This window comes from Monodelphis domestica, chromosome 3 (assembly GCF_027887165.1).
Source record: "Monodelphis domestica isolate mMonDom1 chromosome 3, mMonDom1.pri, whole genome shotgun sequence".
NCBI classification, from domain to species: Eukaryota; Metazoa; Chordata; class Mammalia; order Didelphimorphia; family Didelphidae; genus Monodelphis; species Monodelphis domestica.
The window spans coordinates 156,603,294-156,628,476 of NC_077229.1; the positions used below are offsets into that span (position 1 = coordinate 156,603,294).

At 36.3% G+C, this 25,183-nt stretch overlaps 1 pseudogene; it reads left to right on the forward strand.

Moving 5' to 3' along the window:
• The first annotated feature begins 17,739 nt into the window (after positions 1 to 17,739).
• Positions 17,740 to 18,551, forward strand: LOC100031477 (ribulose-phosphate 3-epimerase-like; annotated as a pseudogene).
• The last annotated feature ends 6,632 nt before the right edge of the window (positions 18,552 to 25,183 follow it).

Sequence of the window (25,183 nt, forward strand, 5' to 3'; positions counted from 1 at the left end):
TTTTGGCTTTGCCTTATTAGTTCTTGCTTTAAAGCCTGGTTTTCCTTTTCAGTTTGGTCAAACTGGTTTTATAGATGCATGAATTTCTTTTGCATTATTTCCCACTTTTCCTCCCAGAAGGCTTCCATCTTTTTGATCATTTCTGATTCAAATTCTTCCTGGGTTTGTGGAGAGTCTCTATCTCCTCTGTAAGGCTTTGGAGTATTTTCTCGTGTTTCCTCTTCTATTTCCTCTGTGTTTTGTATTTTTGCTCCATAAAATGTGTCCAAAGTCGCCCCCTTCTTCTTGTTTTTTTTTTTTTTTTGGAATTTTGGGTTTTTTGTGTTTCTGTGGATTTTGCCAGCTCTATCTGAGTGGGGAGGATTAGCTTTTCTTATCTCTGTCTGGTGTTCATAGATTTTAGCCCTAGGCAGATTGTCAGTTCTATGCAGTTGTTGTTCTGTCTTCCCAGGAAGCCCGGAATTGCTGCTGTGTCCTTGTTACTGCCCTCCTCTCCTCGGCACCCTCCTGATGCTTCTCTGTTGCCTTACTTCCATGCTCTAAGCCTGACTTGGCCCTTGTTTCTGTGCCTTAGCCAGGCAGATGAGCCTGCTCTCTGAGGGATGAGGGGCCATGGCTTCCCGGAGCTCTGAGGGCTCCTAATGAGATTAGTTTTCCCTGGGTTGAATTTAGTATGCCTTGAGCCAGGGACTTTTTTCATGAGACTCTGATGGAAGTATCCATCCAGGGGGTTACAAGCTCCCCCCTCTCTCTCTCTGTTTCCCTGCTCTCTGGGTGCCCCCTGACTGGGTTAGGTTTTTTTCAGGATGTGGCCTTCAGAATATCTGGCTCCCAAGGCCCTTTTGCCAGCCTTGAGGGTTGCTGTTGTTTCAGAAGACCCTGCTCTCTGAGGTGGAGGGGCCGCGGCTTGCCGGAGCTCCAAGGGCTCCTCCCAGGGGGTTATGAGCTCCCACTTCCCTCTCTGTTTCCCTGCTGTCTGGGTGCCCCCTTGACTGGGTCAGGTTGTTTTCAGGAAGAGGCCTTCAGGATAGCAGGCCCTGAGGCTCTGAGGTTCCCTCTGCTGCCTCGGACTCGGACTTGGCGCTCTGGGTTGGGGGGGCATGGGTCCTAGGACCTTCCTTCTGCCTACTCCTTAGGTCCGAGTGGTCTCAGGTTCTGGCTTTTGTGGGGGGCTGTACCTTTTGATCCAGGTTCAGGTCCAGGAGGAGGACTCCCGGGGTCTATGCTGTTGATTGTTTTGAATTTCAGTGCCCTAGGAGCATTCGGTTTGAGATCGGTAAGGAAGGGTTTCCGGAGATCTGAACTTTAGCTTTCTCTAAGCTGCCATCTTGACCGGAAGTCCAGAAGGCCCTTTTAACATTTTCTTAACAAATTAAGTGTTAGTTCATAGAAAGGAAAAGACTCCTGTGGCTATAAAATTCACTGTAATTTTTCTACAAAACATTTGGTTTATCCTTATCCTGTAATTCATCATTATCTTCAAATCTCTTTCCTTCAGCTCTTATCAGAGAGCTTTAAAAACTGTCCCTGAAGTAGAAAACTCCACCTTACTATATTATCTTGGGATTATTTCATCAGAGTTATGCAGGAAACTAGGCCAAAAATTTACACATATATTTATTCAAAAATAATAAACTATAAAGGATAAGATCAAATTATGAAAAAAACACAATGTTTTGAATGTATCTTTTTTTGGTTTAATTTGCCAATAATATTATTTTTGAAGGTAACATTTTCCTACATGTTATATTTAGAATTGAACCATGACTGTTTGGATCTAGGTGTGTAAACCAATAGGAGATGCTACAGTTTTTGCAGATACTTTAGGTAATTATAGCTGTCCTTACAGGACAGCCTCTTTCCTTATATATGTATTATGCTAAAGTTCCCAAGAAAAAGGTATCTAATTGAAAAGGACAAAGGCCTGTACAGATAGTTCAGCTACAAGGTAGCATTAGTACTGACAGATTTATGTTAACCAGAGGGAATACATCATCCATAGAAATAGCAGTGTTGTGTTCCTGATATGAACACCATTCAGTCTAATTCTTCATTTTACATGTAGAAAGTGCCTCAGAATGGGCACAGATCCCAGAAACAGTCTGATTTTCATTCCTTTTAAAAAGAATCTCTTTCCTTATACTATCATATTGGATTATGATAGGACTATGGAAATAATTGTTTCCTTTTCCCTTTATGGGCAATGAAGAATTCTTATTACTTCAAATGTTCTCTGAAATGGATTGCTATGAGGAAGGGTAAGGGTGAAGTTATTCCATTTTCACTTTAAAGTCTTTAATTTTCTTTCACTAATGAATTTCTCTAAAGTGATAACAATTTTCAGAATGCTACTTTTCCTTACTTCATGGAAAGAAGGAAATGTAGGGAACTGAAAACCCAGGAGAAAGAAGGGAATATGGAAGAAAGTCAAGAAAGTCGTTTTTCCCGCTCTTGGCTCCAACTTCAGACTCTGCTTAAGGAAATGAAGAAAACATATATATATATATATATATATATATATATATATATATATATATATATATATATATACATACATATACACACATATATAAATACAAAGAAGCTTGTATTATTCACAAATAAATCAGATTAACTTAAAGCAAGTTTCTGATGTTACAGATAAAAAAGTGGGTAAAGGGATCTTATGTTACACTGAGAGGGAATTTAAACTTAGGAGATGATTCAACTCTTCTCTGAACTCATCAGATTACACCTGTAGTATTTTGCTAAATTCTCAGTGACATATTTTATGAAAGATGTTGGCAAGTTGGGGGAATTCTAGAGAGGGAATACTAAAATGGTAAAGGTACTTAATGCCACACCAAATGGACTCTCTTCAAATATTCTTGTGTGTCTTACGGAGAAAAGATTAGACTTCTGATATGTGGAACTAAAAGGCAAAGACACAAGCAAAGGGGAAAAGAAAAAAATTGATTTGTTTCAGTGGAAAAGCAATAGTTGCAGCAGCAACCACCAAAACAAAAATCACATGAAAGTTTGAAACTTCCTAACAATTGAAGTAGACAATATTAAAATAGTGTAATAGAACAGTTGATCTGTGTGGACTATTTCTTGTTGGGCTAACTGAATACTCTGACTTGTCACTAGAGAGCTGCTACTAAGGGACACACCTGAGGGTTGCTTAGTTACAGTGGGGATAGAAGTACTTTGAGAGACACTGAGAGATGCTGCTACAGGGGAGTGCTCTGGGGTCTGCCTACTGATCTCTATTGATGGCTGATCAATCTATTTCCTAATCTTTTACTCCCTTCAATCCCAAATCCCACACACTCCCTCACCCCCTTCTCTTCTTCCAGCCTCTCCCTCCCAGTTTCTTCTTGAAGCTTGTGGCTTTGCCCCTCCCCACTGAGTGGACTATGAAGCTACTCTTGTTTTCTATCTCTGGCAAAGGGTTTATTGGGAAACAACAGGATGAGAAACTGAGTTAAAAGGGTTGAGGGTTTCCCTAATCTGTAAGGAGAATTTGAGGGTTTGGGAAGTCAGTCCAGTCACAACGGTGACAGAGGGACAGTCAGAGAGATTGAGGACAACTGTTATTCTTCTTTTCTTCTCCACAAAGCCACCAAGGTCCCTCAGCCTAATTTCAGAAGCCCCCTCAAGGGTCCTTCAGCCTAGGAAAAAAGCTAACAAGATTAGTAGTCAGGAAGATGGCAGCTTAGAGAAAGCTCAAGTTCAGATCTCTGGAAACCCTTCCCTACCGAACTCAAACTATATGCTCCTAAGGCACTGAAATTCAAAACAAATAACAGCATAGACCCCGGGAATGCTCTTCCTGGACCTGGACCTGGATCAAAAGGTACACCCCTCCCCCAAAAGCCAGAACATGAGATCACTTGGACCTAAGGGGTAGGCAGAAGGAAGGTCCCAGGACCCATCCCCCCCAACCCAGAGCTCTGAGTCCTAGGCAGCAGAGGGAACCTCAGAGCCTCAGGGCCTGCTATCCTGAAGGCCTCTTCCTGAAAGCAACCTGACCCAGTCGAGGGGGTACCCAGACAGCAGGGAAACAGAGAGAGACAGGAGGAGCCTGTAGCCCCCTGATCAGATCCTTCCATCTGAGTCTCATCGAAGGTCCCTGCCTCAGGGCATACTCAGTCTGAGGTTAATCCTATCACCAGACCTCAGAGCTCCAGGAAGCCATGGCCACTCCCCCTCAGAGAGCAGGGTCCTCTGAAACAACAGTAACCCTCAGGGCTGGCAAAAGGGCCTCGGGAGCCAGCTATTCTGAAGGCCACATCCTGAAAACAACCTGATCCAGTCGTGAGAGCACCCAGACAGCAGGGAAACAGAAAGAGACGGGGAGCCTGCAGCTCCCTGGCTGAATCCTTCCATCCGAGTCTCAGATCCAGATCCATTGGGATCGTGAATTCTATCTTACCCAACAAGGGAAGGGTGTGAGATTTAAAATGGTTGAGGTCTTAAACTGTAGTGGTTAAAATAGTGGAAGATTTAAATTGTGATAGATATAAGAGAGGGTGAGTAAATTTGACCTGAGAAATATGTTTCACTACAGAGTCTTGGGTTTAAAATCAAATATAAGGTGGTCACCAGGGAAATATTCCCAATTATTCAAATACCCAAGTCAATTGGGTTTTATAGAGATTTTTAATTAACAATATAATGAGTAATCAAAGAAACAGAGAGAGAGTAAGAAAGGAATAAGTATGAAGGGCCTCAAGCCAATATGGCCTAGACCTGAGTCTTAAAAGAGAAATCAGTCAGTTTTTTAACACTCACCACAAGGTCTGACTAAACAAGGATACTAGTGACACCAGGCCAACATCCTTCCTCAAAGAGTCTTCCAGCCAGAGATTGTTTCAAAGGGCCTCTCTCAACAGCCTCCAGAGCTCCTACCCCAGAGGGACAGAGCCCCTCAGAGGAGCTCCTCAAGGAGCTCTCCTCCAGAATGAGAGTCAGAAATCCAGATCCCTGAATGAGATCCAAGTTCTTATTTTTAAGGGCAAAATCTCCTCTGTCACCTCCCCTAAGTCTTTATATCTACCAATCACTGTAGATGTTTCTAATGGACCGCCCAAGTTGAATTCACAGCTGAGTAGTTTTAATCTCTTAATTAGTCAGGAAAAAATACTGCTGTGTTGACAAATTCATTAGGAAATAACTTCTGAATAAGTTATCACCCTTTTAGGTTTAAGTAGTTTACAAGTTGCCCCACCTTTATAGGTACTTAGTATTCGATTGTATTAATTCTAAAACAGTCATGACTCAAAGAACTTCCAGTCCCTTCCATAAGCATGAATTAAACTACTTTCATTGTTTAGCAAACAGTCTTTTTTTGTCTTAAAGCAGTCTTAAGTAGGTTGGAGCAGGGACACTACCATAGCTAGGAGCCCCCACATTCAAGTAGAGTTCTCAACATCTGCTAGGGAATTTTTTTAAGTAGAAGACTCTCCAATGGGGAAAACCCCTAACATTCATAAGTCTGAGAAATTTTGAGGTTTACAAGGGAGAAGGGAAAACCAAGGGGAGAGGGGGGAGGGAACACAAAAAAAAGGAGGGAAGAAGAGGGGGGAGGGGGAGGGAACAAAAAGGGAGGGACTGGAAAGGGAAACATATCAAGGGAGGGGACAAGGGGGACTGATTTAAAGTAAATCACTGGACTAAAAGGTAGAGCTGAAGAAAAAAGGTTAGAATTAGGGAAGGATATCAAAATGCCAGGGAGTCCACCAATGACAGTTATAACTTTGAACATTAATGGGATGAACTCACCCATAAAATGTAGATGAATAGCAGAATGGATTAGAATCCAAAACCCTACCATATGTTGTCTCCAAGAAACACAAATGAGGCAGGTTGACACTCACAAGGTCAGAATTAAAGGATGGAGTAAGACCTTCTGGGGCTCAACTGACAGAAAGAAGGCAGGAGTGGTAATCATGATATCTGATAAAGCCAAAGCAAAAATAAACCTGATCAAAAGGGATAGGGAAGGTAATTATATTTTGTTAAAAGGGACCTTAGATAATGAGAAAATATCACTAATCAACATGTATGCACCAAATAATATTGCACCCAAATTTTTAATGGAGAAACTAGGAGAATTGAAGGAAGAAATAGACAGTAAAACCATATTAGTGGGAGACTTAAACCAACCATTATCAAATTTAGATAAATCAAATAAAAATAAATGAGAAAGAGGTAAAAGAAGTGAATAAAATCTTAGAAAAATTAGAATTAATAGACATATGGAGAAAAATAAATAGGGATAAAAAGGAATACACCTTCTTCTCAGTACCACATGGCACATTCACAAAGATTGACCATACATTAGGTCACAGAAACATGGCACTCAAATGCAGAAAAGCAGAAATAATAAATGCAGCCTTTTCAGATCACAAGGCAATAAAAATAATGATCAGTAAAGGTACATGGAAAACCAAATCAAAAACTAATTAGAAATTAAAAAATATGATACTCCAAAATCATTTAGTTAGAGAAGAAATCATAGAAACAATTAATAATTTCATCGAGGAAAATGACAATGTCGAGACATCCTTTCAAACCTTTTGGGATGCAGCCAAAGAGGTAATCAGAGGTAAATTCATATCCCTGAGTGCATATATTAACAAACTAGGGAAAGCAGAGATCAATCAATTAGTAATGCAAATAAAAAAACTCGAAAGCAATCAAATTAAAAACCCCTAGCAGAAAACCAAACTAGAAATCCTAAAAATTAAGGGGGAAATTACTAAAATCAAAAGTGATAGAACTATTGATTTAATAAATAAGACAAGAAGCTGGTACTTTGAAAAAACAAACAAAATAGACAAATTACTGGTCAATCTAAGTAAAAAAAGGAAAGAAGTAAAGCAAATTAACAGCATCAAGGATGAAATGGCGGACATCACCTATGATGAAGAGGAAATTAAGGCAATCATTAGAAATTACTTTGCCCAATTATATGGCAATATATACACCAATTTGGGTGATATGGATGAATATATACAAAATAAAAACTGCCTAGACTAACAGAAGGGGAAATAGAATTCTTAAATAATCCCATATCAGAAAATGAAATCCAACAGGCCAGCAAAGAACTTCCTAAGAAAAAATCTCCAGGGCCCGATGGATTGACCAGTGAATTCTATGAAACATTCAGAGAACAGTTAATCCCAATACTATACAAACTATTTGACATAATAAGCAAAGAGGGAGTTCTACCAAACTCCTTTCATGACACAAATATGGTACTGATTCCAAAACCAGGCAGGTCAAAAACAGAGAAAGAAAACTATAGACCAATCTCCCTAATGAATATAGATGCAAAAATCTTAAATAGGATACTAGCAAAAAGACTCCAGCAAGTGATCAGAAGGGTCATCCACCATGATCAAGTAGGATTTATACCAGGGATGCAGGGCTGGTTCAATATTAGGAAAACCATACACATAATTGACCTCATCAACAAACAAACCAACAAGAATCACATGATTATATCAATAGATGCAGAAAAAGCCTTTGATAAAATACAACACCCATTCCTATTAAAAACCCTAGAAAGCATAGGAATAGAAGGGTAATTCCTAAAAATAATAAATAGTATATATCTAAAACCATCAGTGAATATCATCTACAATGTTGATACATTCCCAATAAGATCAGGAGTGAAACAAGGATGCCCATTATCACCTCTACTATTTGACATTGTACTAGGAACACTAGCAGTAGCAATTAGAGAAGAAAAAGAAAATGAAGGCATCAAAATAGGCAAGGATGAGACCAAGTTATCCCTCTTTGCAGATGACATGATGGTCTACTTTAAAGAATCCTACAGATTCAACCAAAAAGCTAATTGAAATAATCAATAACTTTAGTGAAGTTGCAGGATACAAAATAAACCCACATAAGTCATCAGCATTTCTATATATCTCCAACACAGCTCAGCAGCAAAAACTAGAAAGAGAAATCCCATTCAAAATCATCTTAGATAAAATCAAATACCTAGGAATCTATCTCCCGAGACAAACACAAGATGTATATGAACACAACTACAAAACACTCTCCACACAACTAAAACTAGACTTGAGCAATTGGAAAAACATTAATTGTTCATGGATAGGATGAGCCAATATAATAAAAATGACCACCCTACCCAAACTTATTTATCTATTTAGTGCCATACCCATTGAACTCCCAAAAAGTTTCTTTACTGATTTAGAAAAAACCATAACAAAGTTCATTTGGAATAACAAAAGATCAAGGATATCCAGGGAAATAATGAAAAAAAAAACCACAAATGATGGGGGCCTTGCAGTCCCAGACCTTAAACTATATTACAAAGCAGCAGGCATCAAAACAATTTGGTACTGGATAAAAGACAGAAAGGAGGATCAGTGGAATAGACTGGGGGCAAGCACCCTCAGCAAGAGAGTATATGTTAAACCCAAAGATCCCAGCTTTTGGGACAAAAATCCACTATTCAATAAAAACTGCTGGGAAAATTGGAAGACAGTTTGGCAGAGATTAGGAATTGATCAAGACCTCACACCCTACCCCAAGATAAATTCAAAATGGGTGAATGACTTAAACATAAAGAAGGAAACCATAAGTAAATTGGATAAACACAGAATAGTATACATGTCAGACTTTTGGGAGGGGAAAGACTTTAAAACCGAGCAAGACATAGAACGAGTCACAAAATGTAAAATAAATAATTTTGACTACATCAAATTAAAAAGCTTTTGTACAAACAAAACCAATGTAACTAAAATCAGAAGGTAAACAACAAATTGGGAAAAAATCTTCATAAAAACCTCTGACAAAGGTTTAATTACTCAAATTTATAAAGAGCTAAATCTATTGTACAAAAATCCAAGCCCTTCTCCAATTGATAAATGGGAAAGGGACATTGGATAGGCAGTTTTCAGATAAAGAAATCAAAACTATTAATAAGCACATGAAGAAGTGTTCTAAATCTCTTATAATCAGAGAGATGCAAATCAAAACAACTCTGAGGTATCACCTCACACCTAGCAGATTGGCTAACATGACAGCTATGCAAAGTAATGAATGCTGGAGGGGATGTGGCAATGTCGGGACATTAATTCATTGCTTGTGGAGTTGTGAACTGATCCAACCATTCTGGAGGGCAATTTGGAACTATGCCCAAAGGGTGATAAAAGACTGTCTACCCTTTGATCCAGCCGTAGCACTGCTGGGTCTGTATCCTAAAGACATAATGGACAAAAAGACTTGTACAAAAATATTCATAGCTGTGTTCTTTGTGGGGGACAAAAATTGGAAAATGAGGGGATGCCCGTCAATTGGAAAATGGCTGAACAAATTGTGGTATATGTTGGTGATGGAATATTATTGTGCTAAAAGGAATAAAAAAGTGGAGGAATTCCATGGAGACTGGAACGACCTCCAGGAAGTGATGCAGAGCGAGAGGAGCAGAACCAGGTGAACATTGTACACAGAGACTAATACACTGTGGTATAATCGAACACAATGCACTTCTCCATTAGTAGCAGTGTAATGTCCTTGAACAATCTGCAGGGTTCTAGGAGAAAATACACTATTCATAAGTAGAGGACAAACTGTGGGAGTAGAAACTCCGAGGAAAAGCAACTGCCCAACTACAGATGTTGAGGGGACATGATAGAGGAGATACTCTAAAGGAACACTCTAATGCAAATACTAACAACATGACAATGGTTTCGAATCAAGAACACATGTGATACCCAGTGGAGTCACATGTCAGCTATGGGGCTGGGGGGGAGGAAAAGAAAATGATCTTTGTCTTTAATGAATAATGCTTGGAAATGATCAAGTAAAATATTATTTAAAAAAAAAAAAGATTAGTAGTCAGCTCCTTCCCTCTTCAGTCAGGCTTGCCTCCTTTGATCAGAAAATCCCCAAGAGCCAAAGTCTCCTTCGTCAGTCAACCTCCACAGAAAGCAGAGGTTTCTCATTTTCTCCGTGCCCGTACAACTGCCTCCTCTTCCTGGGAACATTCCATTTGGAACCTTCTTTTTAATTGACCAAAAGTCCCCAGCCTTGCTTCGTGCATGACCTGGCTTGCAAGTCCTCTCTCTCTCCATGCCTTTTCCACAATAGAATGCTTAAGGAAGTAATGGATGTTCTTACTGCTGTTGTCAAAACAAAGATTTCAATATTCTCCTATAATATGTCACAGAGGAGATTGATATTCTAATGCATATTGGTCTAGATGGATATTGAATTCCAATTGAAACATAGAATTTGTTCTTTTGTGAATAAACTATTATGGCAAACATCTATGCTTTTTTCATGGGGACTTTAGTAATAACTTTATAAATACAAAGAAATTGATAAATGTAAGAAATGAGGGAAAATGAAAAATTAAAGATGACTCTAAGATAACATATATTCATGAAATAGTTGTACCACAAAAATTAGGTCATTTGAGGGGAACATTTAGTGGAAATGATAATGATCATGTGATAGCCTTCCCTATGAAAATTTCACATCTAGGTTATAGAAGGCTATTTTTACTCCTTGAAGTTCAGTCTAGGAAAAAATAGTATTCATTCATTATACAATAGGGCTGCTCAGATTCACAGAGAAAAGTCAAATTGTAGTGTCAGGTTTTTTCATACATATGTACTATGGAAGGGAATAAGCGCTCATACAGTGTCTAGTATAATCCAGACATTATATTAAGTGCTTTATAAGAATTACAATATTTAATTATCACAAAAACCATGTAAGAATAAAGTGCTGATATTATCTTTAGTTTACAATTGAGGAAACTGAGGCAAATAGAGATTTATTGAATTTCCAAGCGTTAAACAGCTGGTACGTATCTAAGGTTGAATTTCCAGACATGTCTTCTTGATTCAAGGTCCTTTATTCCTTCTAATGCTCCATCTACTTTTTGATGAGTTTCTCATATGTGATGTCATCGGCAAGGAGATGGTAGGGTACAGCTAATGAAGGTCATAGAATTATAGCTTTGTACACAAATGTTCCCAGGTAATAATAATTTTAGGCATCAGGAGTTCCAGAAAAGACAAAACATTTAGATCTTAATAGATCATTTATGTACATCAGGGACAGCCTGTCACACAAAGGCAATATAAATTGCAAATAGGCCTTCATACTTTTATTTTGGGAAACAAACATTGAGGTAATATTTGCACATTTGAGTGGAATGTTTTCAAAGAAAAAAATTACATGCTCAGTTAAAATGTTTCACCTAGATATGCAGATTTTTATTCCTATGAAGGGATGAGATTAAATGTGAGAAAAATAAAAATGTTTTTCAAGGGTGATAATGTAGAGAGGACAGATGAAAAAGCCTAAGGGTTCTCCTCATATATGATGCTGAGAAGAAAAATCAGGCAATAAAAAACAGAATGGATGGATGAAGTAATTTGATAGCATAGTGTGACAGAAGCTAAGAAAAGAGGAGAGATGGTACAATTAAAATTGCAACATTTTATGAAGAAGTAAAACAAAATGAAAATAGAGAAATTTCCTGGAGAAAGTTGTTGAAAATATTTAAGACAGCAGTTTAAATAGAGAATAAAATTATAAATATTGCAAATTTCTCTAATGCTTACTATCTAAAATTGACACCTGTAGGAATAGTTTTGATATTGTTTCATAATTCATATCCATCCTATCTACTAGATATTCTATGACTTGGCTTTTCTAGACCAGTGATGCCAAACTCAAATAGAAAAAGGGGCCACTAATTCATACATAAAGATTCCCATGGATATGCCAGATATTAATGTTTTAAAAATGTAATACATTTTAATTGTATTTCTATTTTGTCAAATATTCCTAATTTTACATTTTAATCTTGTTTGCGTCATTCTTAGGAGTTTTGCTAGGCTCTATAAACAGGGGTTTTACACTTCTGTCCTAGAGATTTTTTGGTGAGAGTGTCTAAATTTAAGATATAAAGTTAACTGTTCCTAGAATTTAGGTAAAGGGGCTGGTTATCTAGTAAATCATAAAGAGGTATTCCATATGTAATGAAGGGTGGTGTGGGGATGGGATTAGATGGTTCAGATGGGGCCAATATCAGAAGATTTAACTAATTTGGGAAGGCAGTGTCAGTAGGTTGACTGTGGGTTGACAGGCTAACAGACCCAGCCCAGGCAGAGCCTGATCTGAGGTAACAAACACAGATCACTATATAACAGGGATGGATGTTGGATTTATTATGACAAGGGAAGGTTAAAAAGGGATTTGGATAATTCTAAATTAACAACAACTACCTAAACCTCCCCCAGATCTAAATGTCTTGTCACCAAGAATCTTCACAGATTTTGAGCTAAACTAATCCTTGCCTGTCTAAAGAACCATTCCCTAATATAGATAAACCTACACTAATTCAACCTCCCCCATTCTGATGGTTATTTATGCCAACAGTTTTGGCAGTTTGGCAGAACAGGGAGGGCCCAGAGAGAGGTCCTGGATCCAGAAGGACCCCAGACCTAATCTTACAGACAGATTGCCCAAATGGTTCATGATCACACCAGGAAGCTCAGTAGATGACAAGAAGACAGCAGGTAAGCAGGTAGGATGGGAAAGACAAGGTAGAAACAGCTACCAAGGGAAAGCAGTCAGTCCCTCCAGGTCAAACCAGAGAAACCCCAGCTCCAGCCTCAGGTAACTGTCTCACACTTCCCCTCCCCCACGTTCTAGAATCTTTTCCATGCATCTGCATCTCCCTGCAGACCCTCCTCATATGCTCAAATCCTTTCTTCCTGATAACACATAATGACATTTCATAGTAATTCCAAGTTGTGAGACTTTAGAAGATAGGAAATGCCTGATGCATTGTTATCATGGAGCAAGAAGAGAGATGGTGTTAATAGACAAAACTCAGAAAGTCTAGGTCTTAGACTAAGTTCAGATCAATTGAGACTCAATCAAAGGATTGAAATATTGTCAAGTGCTTTAACTGGGAACACAAGAAACAATAAATCATGAACTACTATATCTAGTAATTAGGAAGCAGGTAATAAGGAAGGGAAAGACAGAGTGGGAAAAAAAAGACAGAAATAGAGAGACAAACTATGTCAGAGAGAAAGAAGAGATAGAGAAAGATAGAGAGACACACACAGAGACAGAGACAGAAAGAGAAATAAATACAGCAATAGACAGAGTGAGTAAGAGAAAGAGACAGAGAAGAAGAGAGAGATAGAGAAAAAAGAGAAAACCAGACAAGCATACATAGAAAACTTTTATCCTGAATAAACAACAACAACAACAACATTCCAATCAAGTATAATATTAAAGCTATTTTTCTTACACAGATGATCAATTCAGGGCTAAAAAAGAAGTCATACCCCAAATCCCAGAGCTAGGAAGTGCAGAAGTAGAATTACTTTTTACCTAAATCCTGTAATTTGAACTCAAGTACATTTGCCACTGTTAAATGGCAGTCATTGTTTAAAAGAGTAGACAAATAGCTAATCCCCTCTTCTCCTACTAAAAGTGAAAATAACATAAAGGCTATCTTACTGCATTTCAACTATCCTAAATTTATTTGTTTTGAATTTATAAAATTTATTTTAGTTTTTTTTAAGTGGGTTTTTATTGGTTTTATTTATCTATTAAAATAGATTTTCACGTAAGTTTTCTGAAATTATACGGTTCGAATTGATTGGATCTTCCATCACTCCCCATCCTAAAGCTCACAAGCAATTCAGTCTGTGTTATACATATATTATCATGCAAAATATATTTCCATATTATTCAATTTTGTAATGGAATAATTTTATAAAACCAAAACTCCAAAACATATCTCCAAATAAACAAGTGATAAATCTCATGCTCTCATCTCCATTCCTACTCCAACAGTTCTTTCTCTGGAGATGGATGACATTCATTTTCATAAGTTCCTCAGAACTGTTCTGAATCATTGTATTACTGTTAGTAGCTACCTAGAACAATATTTCATCACCATCATATATCACAATGTGTTCAGCCATTCCCCAATTTGAGATACAATCCATTAGTTTCCAATTCTTTGCTACTATCAAAATACCAGCTATAGATATTTTTGTAAAAGCAGGTCATTTCCCTTTTTAAAAATATCTCTTTGGGAAACAGACCTAGTAGTGGTATTACTAGATAAAAGGATATACATTCTTTTATGGCCCTTAGGGAATAATTCCAAATTGTCTTCCAAATGGTAAGATTAGTTCGCATCTCTACCAGCAATACATTAGTGTCCCAATTTCAACACATCCCCTCCAACATTTATTATTTTCCTTTTCTGTCATTTTTGTCAATCTACTAGGTGTGAGGTGGTACCCCAGAGTTGTATTAATTTGCATTTCTCTCATCAAGAGGAATTTAGAACTTTTAAAAATATGATTATTGATAGCTTTCATTTCTTCATCTTAAAATTGCCTATTCATATCATTCGATCATCTATCAATTAAGGAATATCTTGGATTCCTACAAATTTGGCTAAGTTCTTTATATATTTGAGAAATGACACCTTTATCAGAGAGATTTGTTTAAAAAAAAAAGCTTCCCAGTTCATTGTTTCCTTTCTAAACTTAGTTGCATTTATTTTGTCTGTAGACATTTTTTTAAAAAATGTAATATAATCAAAGTTATTTTACAGATTGTCATGTTCTCTATCTCTTGTTTGGTCATAAATTCTTCCCTTTTCCATGGATTTGACATAATCTCAATTCTCCCAATTTTCTCAAAATATCACTGTTTAAATCATATACCCACTTTAACTGTATCTTGATATAAAGTATGAGATATTAATTTGAAACTAAATTTTCCTTTACCGTTTTCCAAATTTCCCAGCAGTTTTTATCAAATAGTAGATATCTCAAAATCTGGAATCTTTGGGTTTATCAAACACCAGATTGCTGAGGTCATTTATCACTAATCTGATCCATTCTTAGCCAGTACTGGATTGTTTTGATAATTACTGCTTAATAGTACAGTTTAAGATCTGGTGCTACTAGGCTACTTATCCTTCATGTGTCTTTTTTATAATATTTATTTATCTTAGTATTCTTGAATAACATTTTTCTAGTAATATAAAATAGTTTTTTGGTAGTTTTATTGGTTTGGCACAAAATTAGTAAATTAATATACCTAGGACTCTTATTTTTATTTCATTACCTCAGTCTATCTATGAGCAATTAATGTTTTTCAAATTGTTTTGATTGACTTTTATTTATGTGAAAAGTCTTTTGTAATTGTATTGATATAAGTCATGCTTTTGTCTTGACAAGTAGATTCCCAAGTATTTTATATTGTGTTAAGTGATTTTAAATTGAGTTTCACTTCCTAACTCTTTCTTTTTGTCTTTGTTGGAAAAATGTAGAAATCTGAATGATTTATGTGGGTATATTTTGTCTTCTGCATCTTTGCTAAAGTTATTAATTATTTCAACTAGTTTTTCTCCATTGATTTTCTGGGACTCACTAAGTATGCCATCATTTCTCTACAAAGAGTGACAATTTTGTTTCCTTATTGCCTACTTTAATTCCTTCATTTTCTTTTTTCTTCTCTAATTGCTAAAACTAGCATTTCTAAAACAATATTAAATAATGATGATGATGATGATGATGATGAACAGATTTGCTTCACACCTGTTCTTATTTGAAAAGCTTCTAACTCAGTGATGAAACCAAATACCCAAACTGCAACCCTCTTGAAGTATTTGAACCCCTTGCCTTACTCTAGACAGGGAACAGAGGAAACACCTGCATTGGGTGCTGGACAGAGAGGCAGGTGATGTGAGAAATGTCCATGCATGAAGGGGGGAAGGGAACAGCCTTCCCTACCACATATTCCATAGGTTTTCCAACATATTTCAAACTCATCCCTTTGCAGAAGATGCTTACTGATGGTTTTAAATGAATAAAAATTATTTTAGGAAAAGGTCCCTTTATTCCTATGCTTTCTACCCTTTTTTAATACTAAATGGTACTGATTTTTGTCAAAGGCATTTTCAGAACCTACTGATATTATCATGTGATTTATTTTACTTTGATTATTGATATGGTCAATACTGTTGATAATTTTCTTAATATTAAACCAGCCCTCTGTTCCTGGTATGAATCTCATCTGGTCATAGTGAATAAATCTTGTGATATATGATTGTATTCTCTTTGCTAGTATTTTATTTAAGATTTGTACATCGATGTTCATTAAGGAAACTGATCTGTAATTTTCTTTCTGTTTTTGGTTTTTCTGGCTTAGATATCAACACCATATTTGTGCCATGGAAATAATTTGATAAAACTCCTTCTTTGCTTATTTTGCCAAAAAAGTTTGTATAATATTGGGATTCATTTTTCTTTCAATGTTTGATAGAATTCACTTGTGAATTCATTTTGCCCTGGGTAACCTTTCTTGGTGAGTTCATTGATGCCTTGTTAAATTTCTTTTTCTAAGATGGGATCATTTAAGTATTTTATTTCTTTTTTTTGTTAATCTAGGCAATTTATATTTTTGTAAATAGTCATCTATTTTTTGTTAGATTTATCTAGTTTTGATACACGAATGTTAAGGTCCTCCATCATCAGTATAGTTTTACTATTTATTTCCTCCATACTCTCCTTTAGTTTCTCCTTTAAAAAATCTGGACACTATTCCTTTTGTTGTTTATATGTTATATATTGATATTACTTCATTATCTATACTCCCTTTTATCAAAATGTTATTACCATTATGAATTTTAAAACTACTCCACCCTACTCAAACCATACATTAGAAGATCTGATTTAGTTATTTACTGATTAGTAACAATGGAGATACTTGGTCTAACAGAACCAAGTCTTGGGGATTCTACATTTCTCTACCCTACTTAGTTTAACAAGGTCAGAAATGTCTGCACCATACTCAAGGATTAAGTATCTGAGAAAATGACCTTCAACAGATATGTGCAGAAACAGCAGACAGACCCATGGGCTATCCTAAATCAAGCTAAGCTAACATTGGTACAGATGAGACACAGGAAAGTAACCTAAAACCGTCTATATAGGGCATGTCAGTTCCTCTCTTCGGCCTCTTTTCCCAGAGAGGCATCACTGGCTGGCAGTGTGCTAAGAGTTCTGACATCTTTGTGTGGTGGCAGCTATTTGTCTGGGTTTTGGCAGTGAGTTTGCCCTTGAGCTAATTCAGGTTCAGGAATCTTGGCTGAGCCCTCTTGGAGTTCAGAGTAATTCCTTCCTCTTTTACTCTCCAAAACCTTACCTTCTAGAGCCTCTAATCTTCCCGCCTGGCACAAGCCAAGCGGGAGAAATCCTACACCCTTTCCTTCTTCCTTCTTCTTAAATTTCTTTGCACTATATTAATTAAATCACCATAAATTTCCAGCTGACTTGGGTACTTTTTTCATTTGGTGGCAACCAAACAATTAATATAGTTAATATATATTAATATAATTAATAATATAATATAAAGGATAATATAATTATCCTTTACACCTTCCTTATCTCCTTTAATCAGAATTATTTTTGCTTTAGCTTTGTCCAAGATCATTGTTGCTACTTTATATTTTTTTTATCTCACTTGAAGTCCAATGGATTTTGCTCCAGTAGCTCATCTTTACTCTATGTGTCTACCTGCCTCAAATGTGTTTCTTTTAAACAATATATAGAAGAATACTGGGTCACCTGGAAGACTTGATCAGGTAGTGGAAGACTGGAGTGCTTGCACTTGCTGTTAGCTACATTGTCCAGGGGATCAGCACCCACCATGGTGTCAGGCTGCAAAATCGGCAGGTCCTTCCTCAATAGCTTGGCTTCCTCAAAACCTGGCTTGCCTGGGGGTCGAGTCCACCTGGATGCTGGATTTAGGGACCGACTATCTGCACCTGAATATAATGGATGGGCGTTTTGTTCCAAATATCACTTTTGGTCACCCTGTAGTAGAAAGCCTTCAATAATAACTAGGCCACGACCCTTTCTTTGACATACACATGATGGCTTCTAGACCAGAACAGTAAGTAAAGCCAATGGCTATAGTAGGAGCAACTCAAAATTCCTTTCATTTGGAAGCTACTGAGAACCCTGGAGAATTGATTAAAGACATTTGAAAGAATGGGATGAAGGTTGGTCTTGCTATTAAACCAGGCACTATGGTTGAGTATTTGGCACCATGGTCCAATCAGCTAGATATGGCCTTAGTCATGACAGTGGAAGCTGGCTGTGGAGGGCAGAAGTTCATGGAAGACATGATGCCAAAGGTTCATTGGCTGAGGACCTAGTTCACCTCTCTGGATATTGAAGTAGATGGTGGAGTAGGTCCTGACATGATTCACAAATGTGCAGAGGCAGGAGCAAATATGATTGTGTCTGTAGTGCTATCATGAGGAGCAAAGACCCCAAATCTGTTATCAATCTCCTGAGAAATGTTTATTCAGTAGGTGCTCAGAAATGCTCTCTGGATAGATGAGATTTCCAGGCAACTTTCCTCCTGTGCCCAGCCAACTTCCTCATAGACCAGATTATTCAGCCTCATTTTCACCTGGTGCACAAGAATACAAGGAGCTCAAGAATCATGCTGCTGCAGAGGTGGGGCTACTGTCAGTCCCAAGCAGTTAAGTCTTCATCTTGTTGACTTCAACATACATACTGATATGCTGAGGTCAAGAATGGTAATAGGTGCATATGTGATAATTACTAGGTTTTTAAAGAGTTGAGAATTAAATTTTTATATGGCCTAAAGTACAGAATTTTCACTAGAAGACTTGATTTAAAAAAATAATATATTATGTGGCCCTGTCTTAAGGTTAAAAAAAAAAACAAATTTTGTCTCAGAGGCAGAAGAAAAAAGCAGCAGCTGCTAACTATAAAAGGACTAAAATGAGTAATACTGCTTCTCTTAAAAAGTATTCTCAAATGTTTGTGCATCATTATAAAAGATTTGCTTTACTCATTAGCTTTCTTTAGAAAACACAATTATCTTTCTGTTTGGGGCATCAGTTGATTTTCATATATGCAATTTCTTTGCATGACTGGGTTTGGTTTCTTAGGGGGGAAATCTAAGCTCAATACTTTTGAGTGTAATGAGATGATTCCTTTCTAAGTTTCATTTTCTCTTTCCCCTCCCATCATCCCTTTATACTTATCTTGGCCACATTTTCATGTGACTAACCACCCTACTTGTTTTCTCAGTTGACCAAATGACACAAACCATTTCCAAGGCCCTACCACTCCCCCCTTTTTCCCCTTCATTTTGGGCAGTAACCTACTTTGGAACTAAACTATAAGATGACTGAGGATTATGTTGTTTAAAAGAGTTTATTTTTATATACTTAAAAAAAACACATTTATTTCAGGCTCCTTCTTGCCTATAGCAAAATATGTTCAATGCTTGTTGGACAGAAAGCTGACTTGTCTCTTTCTCCAGATCAGATGTATGGCCACAGAGGTCCTTCAGGTGGCTGAGTCCAAAAATAAAACAGTTTAGGACATCATTGTCTAGGAGTGTCCTCAGGTCACAAGTAAAAAGGAGGCATGGACTATTCCAAGTAACTTTTAATTGACCACTTTTTAAAGAATTCATAATTTGATTACCAACTTAGATCAGGAGTGTTTTCATTTAGTTCTAGACCTAGTGTATCCTTACATATTACAGAGCACTCAAGTGCTTCTTGTATCCTGGATCTCATTTCATTCTTCTGACACTCTTAAAGGAAGCAGGACAGTTATTGTCATCATTTTACAACTGAGGAAATCAAAACACAGAACAGTAAGTTAAGGCAACACATGGAGGTTTTCTGGATAGATATTTGGAGTTTAGACATGGGTTCAACTTGCATTACTGGTTTGATGTTGTCAGGATCTCAAAGTCATCTTACAGGGTCTTTCAGAGACCTAAATGAATGAACCTAAATGAAGGAATGAATGAATGAATAGGGTGGGGAGCCTAGAGTTGCATAGCATTATGAAGTATATTGTGTTTTTAATAGGACTATTTTGCTTACTCTGTGTGATTTGGGAGACAGAAAAAGGAAGATTTTTTAACAATGAGGATAAAACTTAACAAAGCAAAGTACTGAAAATTAATTGCACTACCAAGCTGTGTTCTTTATTTTGAAGTTTTTTTCTTGACAGTTTATATCTTATGAAAGGGTGATAGTATGGATCATTTTAGTATTTTAATCACATCCACACTACAAAAGACATATAGAAATAACTTTAATTTAAAAATTTACATAGAAGATCATGGTATGAGACATGACAGCAAGATTCAAGTTTTAATTTTCTGGACAAACTTGTGTTTGTGAACCTTTGTTTTTGTTTTTCTTTAAAAAATAAATGTACAGTGAAACTCTAAAAAAAAAAAGAAGCAGAATCCTGTTTTTTAATCCACTCTGCTATCTGTTTCCATTTTATGGGTGAGTACATTCCATTTACATTCACAGTTATGATGGCCATTTATATATTCCCCTCCATCTTGTTTTCCCCTTTTAAGTATTCCCTTTCACATTTGCCCTTGCCCCTCTAACCAGTGTTTTGCTTTTAATCATTTCCCCCCTTGCCCCTCCCTTATATTATTTCCCTTTCCACCAGCACCTTTCTTATTTCCCTTCTACTTCTTTTTGGGTCTTTTAATCACCCCACTTCATTTTCTTCTTCCCTCATATTGTTCCCCTCACCACTTTCCCTTTACATAACCTCTTCTACTTCTCTGTAAGGGAAGGTAGGATTCGATACTCCAATGAATCTGGCTGTTCTTCCCTCTCAGAGCCAATTCCAATGACAGTAATATTAAAGCATTACCTTTACCTTCCCCTCCATTGTAATAGTTTTTCTTTTTCCTTCCCGACACCTCTTTATGAGATATAATTTATGCCATTTTACTTCACTTTCTCATTTCTCTTAATGCAATCCTCTTTTTTATTCCTTAATATTTTTCCCTATCATGTCATACAGCTTACTACTACAACTTCAGTCTATGTATACTTCTTCTAATTACTATGATAATGATAGAAAATTTTAATATTGATATTTTCCATAAAGGAATATAAACAATTTTACCTTCCTGAGGCCATATTTTTGACTGCCTTATTTATCCTTTTTTATACTTCTCTTGAGTTTTTGTACTTGGGCATTACATTTTCTATTTAAGAATGGTATATTCTATAGGAATGTTTGGAAGTCTACTTTATTAAATGACCATAATTCCCCTGAAAGAATATACACAATTTTAAAGGAAAGGTAATTCCTGGTTATAAACCCATTTCCCTTGCCTTCTGGAATATCATATTCTAATCTTTCTGGTCCTACAATGTAGGAGCTGTCAGATCTTGTGTAATCTTGACTAAAACTCTATGCTATTTGAATTATTTCTTTCTCTTTACTTGCAGTATTTCCTCCTTACCTGGGAGCTCTTGATCACTATAACATTCCTGGGAGTTGTTGTTTGGGTACTTATTAAAGCAAATAAATTGTGAATTCTTTTAATTTCTATTTTACCCCTTTTCAAGAATATTAGAACAGCTTGCTTTGATAAATTCTTGTTAAATAATGTCTAGGATTTTATAAATCATAATTTTTCTGATTGTCCAATAAGTCATAAATTGTCTCTCCTAGATCTGTTTTCCATCCTAGAATTTTTCTGATCCTCCTTTTTTTTGGTCCAGTCTACTTTTCATGGAAATGCTTTCTTTATTTGATTTTTTTGCCTGTTTGTCCAGTAGGTCAACTTAGTTTGTTTTAAAACTCTTTCCTCCATTAGATTATTGGACCACTTTTTTCCACTTGAATAATTTTGCTTTTAAAGATTTTTTTTTCTTTTTTACATTACTTTCATTTATTTCCCCTACTTTTCTTTCACTTATCTTACTTGATTTTAATTCCTTTCTCTTAATCTCCTTTCCTCCAGCAGCTGAGACCAATTGTCATTTTTCTTTCTACTTCTGTATGTGGTTCCTTGGATCTCAATGTTCCCTTTTGATTCTGTGCCTTGCTCTTTGTTTCCATGGAAATTTTCTGGTGTTAGTGTTTCTTTTGCCCTTTTCTCATTTCCCCAGCTTTAATTTTTTTTTTACCTGTTGACTGGGAGTTCTGAACATTGATGTATCTCTCTCTTCTGTTGATGGCTTACAAGATGCAGCACTCTCAGCTATTTTGTCTTGGATCTAAGTGTTCACCACAGTGTAAGCTTGAAAGGCCCAAATTCTATGGACTTTAAGGCCTCACTGTGGGTTGATGCCAGGTCTTGAGTTTCAAGGGATGGATGTGGGTTGTGGGCTACTCTATTGTTATTGTAGGTAGGTTTCCAAAGTTGCTCTATGCCTAGGCTCAGAACATAGCACAATTCATGAACCAGCATTCTTATATATGTACTTTTACTTCCACTTTCCCCCATGACCCGTGAAAATTGATTCTGTCTGCCTACCTTTCAAGTTGCTTTCCATGGGAGCATTCTATCAAGTCATTTGCCTAGTGACATATACTTAGTATGTTATTTGAAAAAAAATAGAATTCATGTTTTCTAGATTCTGTGCCAAGCCCTCTATCAATTTTGCCACAAAGCTATGTGGCATTTAACTTTACTATATAATTCTCTTAATTGTGAAAAAGCTCTCATATATGTATATTGTGAATTTCAAAACTATTCCACCCTAACCAGACCATTTTTTAGAACATCTGATTTAGCTATTTTCTGATCAATAACAACAGAGATACTTAGAATAACAGAATCAGGTCTTGGAAACTACATTTCCCCTCCCTTCTTAGTTTAACAAGATTAGGAAGGTCTTCATTAAACTCAAGATTTAATTATCTGAGGAAATGGCCTTAAAGAGACATGTACAAAAAAGAACAGACCTCTGGGGGGTCCTAAGTCAAGCTTGAGCCACCATTGGCAAGTGTGAGATACATTAAGTCAGGTAGAGAACAGCCTCTGGAGTTCTTTGGACTTTCTGTGAGGAGGGCTGGAGTTCAGTTGGATCCTGGAGCTTGAGCTTGGAGGAGCCCCTCAGACAGCTTTCCTTCAGAATGGTCACATGAGTGATAAGGACTGACCCCTTTCTTTGCCTTGGCTTTCCAAGGCCTTAATGCCTGCTTTGGCTCAGCCTGAGCCAGAGTGGTTCTGAGTTAAATTCCTTTCCTTCTCTCCCTCTTTACTTCTCTCCCTCTCTCTCCCTCCCTCTAATATTTTCTTCCTCCTGTTGTAATTAAATCACCATAAAAATTTGGCAGCTGACTTGGATATTTTATTATTAGGGATTTCCCTTAGTGACCATTTAGATTTAGATTTTTTCAGGCACAACCATAATATTCACCCTTTACAATATGGATAATTAGTAATAGTAATGTATATTCACATAATATATATTAAGTTAGATTAGAGACTAGATTTGAGATTTCATTAATGTAGAGAAATCTCAGTTGAAGAATCTCATTTTACCAAAGCAGACTTCACTGCTACTCAAAGAACAATATGAGAATTTAGGCTAATTGACCAAAGTCAAAAAGCCATTATGTTTCAAAAGGCTGTACTTAAAACCAAGTTTCCTGGGATTTAAGTATGGCTCCTTATCCCATGTTGTTTTTACAATCTGAAAAATGTTTTTATATTCATTGTCTAAATACCTCATAACAATTATGAGAGTCAAGTGAGAAAAATAAAATAAATGAGCACTATGAAATGCTCCACTAATTCACAATAAACGTATAAGTTAGAAAAAAAACATGTATAATAACTTTCAATTTACCTACTAAGCAATTAAGGTTCATAGAGCTTAAATGATTTGCCCCAGGTCAAAGAACTAGTAACTCTCAAATTCAGATATTCTGATTAGAAGAGAGGATATTTTTACTAAATCTAGTACATGCAACACAAAGGTTTATATCAGAGTTTCCTTAGTGTAAAAGAAAAATATATTAGATATAGAATCAGAAATCTTGCATTTAATTTTTTGTCCTTATACTTACCAGCTTTGTGACCTTAGATGAATCACTTAATCTATAAATCTTAGCTTTTTTAACATTAAAATTTTGAGAGTAATACTTATATTAGCTACCTCTTAAGAGTACTCTATCAGGATCACAGGAAATATCATAGGTGAACAATAATTTGAGTGTCAAGGAGGTGGCACAGTGGATAGAGTGTGAGGCTTATAATTAGGAACTCATATTCCTGAATTCAAATAAGGCCTTTGGTTATCTCTAGATTTGTGACCTGGGCAAGTAATTTAAACTTCTTTCCCTCAGTTTCCTCATCTGTAAAATTTTAGAGAAATAAATGATAAACCACTCAAATATCTCTGCCAAGAAAACCCCAAATGGGGTCATAAATGTCAGACACAACTGAAAAACAACTGAAATAAACAATAACTGGAAACATAATTTTCTCCATAAATATTTCCTCATAAAGATAGTTTGCAAGTTATCAGCTTGGATACACTGAGAGGTCAATTTGATTAAATGTAAATAAAAATTTTATGGTAGTTTCAAATAGCATTGATGCTATGAGGGACTTTATGTATTCCCATGACAACTTTCACACCAATTCTCTTCATTCATTCAGCTGACCTCAATATAGCATTCATTTTTAATCAAAAGAAATAAGGTTGAGATCAGCATGAAGGGGTGGGTGGCAGTTTGCTTTACATTTTTTTCTATTACCAGACACCTAGAGGCAGTGAAACTGCAGCAGGTATAAATCATTAATAATGATAGTAAATATAACCAAAATATCTTTGGAGGCCCTTCACTGTCAGGGGGCAGAATATAGTTTAATATATGTCATTTTCAAAAAGTAAGCCAAACACACAAAAAAGAGTATTTACTACAACAAAAACAACACCACAAACAATTTCCAGGAAAGAATTAGGAAAATATTGGAAGTTTTGAAATGTATAAGCATAGATTTTTTTGTTTGTTTTTTTGTTTGTTTTTAAGAATGTGAGCTGTTTCATTCCTTAAGAACATATACATGGAAGGAATTTAGCAACAATAAGGCAGAGAGTATGTTTAGTTAGGGAATGTCTGACATGGCAAAGATAAATTAAGAGAGAAGGCTTGTTGTCTAGAATTGTGTTTTAGGATAATGGTTTCCTGTTGCCAGAAAGATTCTAAGGCAAAGGTAAGGGAAAATTGAAGTTGATGTATTTGTTTTCAAACTGAGAGACATTTATAAGATAGGGAAATTCTATTATTCTGACTTAGTTTCTTTTCTACAA